At 50.5% G+C, this 6,045-nt stretch overlaps 1 pseudogene; it reads right to left on the minus strand.

Annotated features, from left to right (window-relative positions):
- Positions 1-3,469: 3,469 nt before the first annotated feature.
- On the minus strand, positions 3,470-5,731 carry LOC101654822 (annotated as a pseudogene).
- Between the last annotated feature and the right edge of the window lie 314 nt (positions 5,732-6,045).

A 6,045-nucleotide genomic window follows, 5' to 3' on the forward strand; every position in this document is an offset into this window, starting at 1 on the left:
CCCCACCCCCCTCCCTCCCATAATGGAGCATGACTGCAATAAAACGAGCCTTTTGATCAAGTGTGTCCACATCACTTTCAAGACAAACAATGTCCCTGAAGCCCCCAACCGCTTTTATTTTTCTTGTATCTAAAGTTTCACCCCGTGTCTCTACCCAGCTTCATGAACAAAAACGCCCTCAATTAGTGAAGGACATCATCTCCGCGCTGCTTGATGGCAGTTCACCACCGACCCTTCCTTACCTGCCTGCAGCGGGACCAGAGGGCGGCTTGTGCTCCGGAAACACCCCTTACACTTCTAGAGGGGCTTCCCACCTTCATGCAAGCCGTCCGGGCGTCCTGCATCTTCCAATCTGCCTGTTGGTCCAGTAAAATGAGGTCAAAAGTAAATTCGTGAATTCAGACAAAACTTGAGAATTGAAACACAACCGGAAATCCATACATCCGTGGCTAGTCCTTTGCCAGCATTAGGGGAGTGGGGTAGGTTGAGGGTAGGGGCTAGATGGGGAGGGGGAGGTGCTCCTGTGTCAGCGTGGCTTTTCCTAAGGCTTCAGAAAACCTCACCGCCATCAAGTGGATGCTGATTCACAGTGACCCTATAGGACAGGGGCCCCCTGTGAGTTTCTGGGACTGTAACTCTTTTCAGGAGCAGAGAGCCCGCTTTTCTCCTTCGGAGTGGCTGGTGGTTTTGAACTGAGATCCGCAACCACTAAGCCACCAGGGCTCCTAAGGGAAGAGGCATTGTTCATAGATTGTTCATAGATGATTTGGATGCATTTAAATGCAAAGCAGACCCCAACCACCAGGTGTGGTATAGATTGGGGGTAAGGGGGGAGCTGAGGCCAGTGATGGGACCGGTCTGCCCACTCCTCACAGAATGAATCTTAGATAAGCGTCTCCTACCTCACACAGGGCTTCATGATGTGAACTAGTTAGCATAAAGCTTGAGGGCACTTGCAAAGATAGGCCTGACACTGCTGGGCCAAGGGCCCTGGAGGAAGCGGGCATTTGTGGAGCAAGGTCGCTGTTCCAACCTTATGTTCATTTTGAGTTCCTAAGGGCCGTGTTGGGCACTCTACCCTGAGACAAAGGCAAAGCCACTTCCCTCCCCTCCTGGTGGATTTGCAGCCCAGTGATGAGCCTGTCTGTCCTTTCCTGTGGCTGGAGGCATCTTGACGATCAGGTCCTCATGGAAAGAAGAGGAGATGGGGGAGCGACTACCCTCTGAGGGGGAAAGGCAGCCTGGGCTCAGACTAAATGTTTATGGCTTAGGCTGCTGCCACGGCCGGAACGTTTACTTCTGAGCTAGTCCTATTGTCCTGGCTGAGATTTAAATATCCTTCTTCTAAATATTTTGACAGCGAGGCAAGCCCGGGGCCCCTTGAACTCTTTTAGGGACTTTAAGATTATAGTTGGGTGTAGGGTGGGGTGTGGAGGGTTTGGTTTGGTCTCTGAGAGAGGGGGGAGGTGGAGGAGAGAGGGGACAGACCGAGGGAGAGAAGAGAGGGTGTGCACTCTGTCAGCAGGTTCACAGCGCCCTCAGCCCCACCCCATCATCAGTGACCCTAAAGCTGTGATTGCTTGCCAGGGAAGACAGTTCTGACTCACGGTAAAGGCCGTGTGCTCTTCCGGAGGCAGATGGTGTGTTAGTCTGGGTAGACTAGAGAAATAAATTCATAGAAACTCATATGGGTATAAGAGAGTTTTATATAAAGGGTAATTAAGAAAGCATCCCAACCCAGTCCAGTCCAAGGCCATAAGTTTGATATGAGCCCATATGTCCGATGCCAATCTATAAAGTCCGCTTCAGACTCATGAAACACATGCAATGACGCCGAATGCAGAACGATCACAGGCCATTGGGTAGACAGCCTTTGGATCCAGTGCGTTATAAGCATCTCAGTGCTGGCAGGGATCTCCTCATGGCTTTTCCAGCACCCAGGGCTGTATAAGGGTGGGTCCTTGTGGTTTCTCCTCAAGGTTGTCTTGCAGGAAGTGAGCAGAGAGAGAGAGAAGTGTCTCCCACCTCCAAGAAGGAATCCAGGATTTCCCAGAATTCTCAGGAGAAGGCCATGCCCACAGAGGCCTCATTGCTATGATCCGATTCACAGACTAGATGCCACCCCTTCACTCGTAATCCTCTCAAATTGACACCAGATTATGTAACTACCACAGATGGCCAGGCTTGTCTTCCGAGTTGCCTCTGGCTGGATTCAAACTGTCAGTCTTTCAGCTGGTAGTTGAATGCTTGACCAGCCGCACCACCTAGGCACAGCTGACCCCGGGAAGGAGGGTGGCAGACAGTCCAAGTTTGCTCAAGACAGGGTGGCTTCCTGGTGAAGCAGTCTGGCGTACCTCCATCATTTCCTCCAAAATCTTAGCAGTTCAGAAGACTGAAATCAACCCATTTTAAGAAAGAAAATGAGTTAAGACTGTTAAAAAAAAATCTCCAAGGATTTATTTGGCTACTCTCCAGGAGAAGATAGCATACTTTCTTTCTCTTTTTCCTTTATTTTAAAAATTTCTTTTTTATTGGGGACGCAATCCAAATGTCATACAATTCAATAGTTCAGGCATGTCCCCACAAGAGTTGTAATGATCATTACCACAATCAATTTTAGAACATGTTTGCGTTCCCTGTGCTCTTTTCCCCTGGTGTTAATAGCCCATCATTTCTTTTCTAATCTGACCACAACCTCCCCTCCCTGTGTCATCGTTTCCATTTAATGCTTACTACCGTTTGGCCAGTTTGGCCAGAACTCTTTGGAGGGGACTACACGCTGCCTGGAGTCCCTGGGCATTGTAAACGTTTATGGTGGGAGCTGTCGTCCACCTAGAGGTATCTTGGAAGAAAGGTCAGGCCACCTACTCGCAAAAACCAGCCATAGAAAACCCTGTGGCGCACACTCCACTGAGACACACCGGCTGCTGTGAGGGGATGGGCCCCAGAGCATCCAGCAAAGGAAAACAAAGACACAAATCAACTCCCTCCCCACCACCCCATGGTAGTTACATAATCTGCTGTCAATTTGAGACCGAAGAGTGAAGGGGTGGAGTTTAGCCTGTCAGTCAGGTCACAGCTTGGTGACCTCATTTGGAGGCACTAAGGAGATAAATAGCTCACTGGAGGCAGGACACACGCTCACTCCCCACGAGACATTACTGAGGATGAGCCACATGGAGCTATGCTGATGCAGCCAGAGCCCTGGGAGCTGGAGGAGCCACGTGGAGACCCATGCCAGCACTGAGATGCTTCCACCACCACTGGTTCCACAAGACTTTCCACCCACTCACCTGTGATCTTCCTGCATTCGGCATCATTGCATGTGTTGTGTGAGTCTGAAGAGGAATTTATAGATTGGTATTGGGCATATGGGCGAATATTGGGCTTATGGGCTTGAACCAGGTTGGAATGTTTTCTCAATATTCAATTGCTCTTGTATATGAAGCTCTTTCTTATACACATGTGAGTGTCTATGAATTTGTCTAGTCCATCAAGACTGACACCCCCCCCTCAAACCACAGTCTGTGGGTGGTGCAGACAGTTAAAGCATTCGGCTACCAGAAAGGCTAGGGGTTCAAGCCTACTCAGAGGCATCTCAGAAGAAAGGCCTGATGATCTACTTCTGAAAAAACATCAACCATGGACAATCCTATAGGTGGTAGTTGTATTCTGACAGTCTCTATTGGGCTCAGACCTGGAGTCCGTGGGTCTTTAGAACCTCTCCAAGTTCTCCTTGGCCTCTTTCTGCAGCCTCATGAGCTGCTGCTGCTTCCTGTAATGGATATTGGTCTTCTCCTTCCTCTCCTCCAGGGTCGCTGCCATCGCTCCATACTTCCAGCCCACCTCATGCACTGGGCGGCCCAGCTAGGCAAACTTAAACGTGGGCTTTGGCCGCACCACCTCGAGAGCAGCAGGGATCACCATCCACTTTTTCTTGTCATGGGGGGGTGGAATCCCATAAGACACCTTGAGCCCGTCCAGGGCAGCATGGCTCCACTTGGTCTTGTGAGGCAGCATCTCGCACACAGTTCATCAGAAGACGTGGCTGGGGGCCCTGGAGTGGTGGGCCCATGGGAGGGGTTGAGGTTCATGTGCTTCTGAAAGAAGGCCAGGCACTTCAACTTGTTCCTGCAGCAGTCACCAGAAATGTTGACACCCTCACAGTGTGCCTCCACCACCTTGCGGCCCAGCAGCACTGGCTTGGCCACAATGGCCGCCAGACCACCCAGGCGATGGCACCAGGAGTCGAGTACTGTTACCACGGTGTCACCTGAGCCCCATCTGTCTCTCACAGGTATGGCACAATCAAAAGACCAATTTGACCCCAAGAGGTGCACTGTCTTGTCCCCTGTTCTTGGAGCCTGAGTGCTCACAAGTGCATGCTCTCCCTCTGGAGGTTGGCTGCCTCTGGCAGCAGAAACTTTCAAAGGCAGGGCTGGCAGTGGGGTGGACACCTCTCCTCCAGAAAGTTACAGCTTGGGGAGGAGCCCTGGGGAGTAATTGAGTGACCTCAGCTCATTCCGGGGACCTGGCAGCTGCCGGGATTCACCCAGCCCTGGAAGAAAAGAATGCTCAAAGCCTGAAACCCCGGACCTTATCCTGATCATAACCCCCGGGGCCACTACATTTTATCCTATGGCCCCTGAACCTTGCTAACTTGTTAGAAAAGTGGATTCAGAAGCCGCTTCCAGAAAGAGTGGCCCAGCCCCCTCTGATCCTGGCTGAATGAACCCATGGACTCTTACTGCCAACACTCACGAGGTGCGATTCCCTAAACATCCTTTAGGTACTTGAAATGCCACTGTGCAGCCACGATTGCCCCCAGTTAATCAGGTCAAAGGTGTCCCTCTGGGTAGCCTTTCCTCCGCCTGAATGACGCAGCCCAATGCAAGAGTTTCTCAGGGGCAGCTTGACATCACTCAGGCCTTGGGCACCATCCACCTGGCACGGAGGGCAATGCTTTGAAGAAGAAATGGATTAAGATATTGGATTACAGTTTCTGAAGCCAGGCCCAAGGCCTGAGCTGAATGTTCTCCCCCAAGGAGGGTGACTGGGCAGAGCAATTCAGGTCTCCCTCCTGCCCCCCTTTCCTTCATGCCCACTGCCCCCTGGGGGGGAGGCACAAATGAAGTAGAACGCACTCCTTGCTATGAATTGAACTGTGTCCCCCAAATGATACACAGACCTTCTAACCCCTAGTACCTGTGAATGGGACCTTATTTGAAAATAGGGTCTTTGCAGATGTCCCTAGTTGAACATGGGGTCATACTAGAGTAGAGTAGGCGCTATGCAATATGGCAGTACATTTTGAAGAGGAGACTCATAGAGGGATGCCAGAGCCAGAGATTGGAGTTACACTGTCACAAAACAAGTGGTGCCTAAGGCTCCCAGAAGCTGTAAGTGACAAGGAAGGATTTTCCTCTAATCTCTTCAGAAAGAGGATGGCTGAAACCCTGGGACTGTGAGCATTGAAAACATTTTCATTATGCTGCTAGGATGGCAGCTTTCATAAACAAATACACATGTCATGCCTTTTTAGTAAAGGCTACATGGGGCCATGTCTCCTAAGCTTCTACTTCTGTGCATGTTCAGTCTCACCCCGTGGCAACCTGAAGGCTTGGGCATGCCAGTTACATTCTTGAGGGGACAAGTAGAGGCAACAGCTCCACGAGAAAACTGAAGCTCACCTCTTCTTTCCCGCCGGCTTCTTGCCAATGACTGCGTTCATACTATTTGCCTGGAACAGTGCTACGTCACCGTCATTCCAAGTAGCCCTCAGAACACCTCTGTTTACAAACAAGGACACTGAAACTCAGAGCCAAAGAGGGCTTTGACCAAGGTCTCCCAATAAGAACGTGACCCAGCTGGGATTTATCTGGCTTTCTAACGGCAACGCTTGTGTCTCCTTTTATTTCATCCGCGATTCTGCTCTATAGTGTTTCTTTTAACCCTCTACCATTAAGTTGATTCCCAATCATAGTAACCCATAGTAACCCACTCACAGGATCCATTCCGAAGCTATCCATCTTTATGGAAGCAGGA

The sequence above is a fragment of the Echinops telfairi genome, unplaced genomic scaffold (genome assembly GCF_000313985.2).
Source record: "Echinops telfairi isolate 266 unplaced genomic scaffold, ASM31398v2 ScPeMD7_7458;HRSCAF=8496, whole genome shotgun sequence".
Lineage (NCBI taxonomy): Eukaryota > Metazoa > Chordata > Mammalia > Afrosoricida > Tenrecidae > Echinops > Echinops telfairi.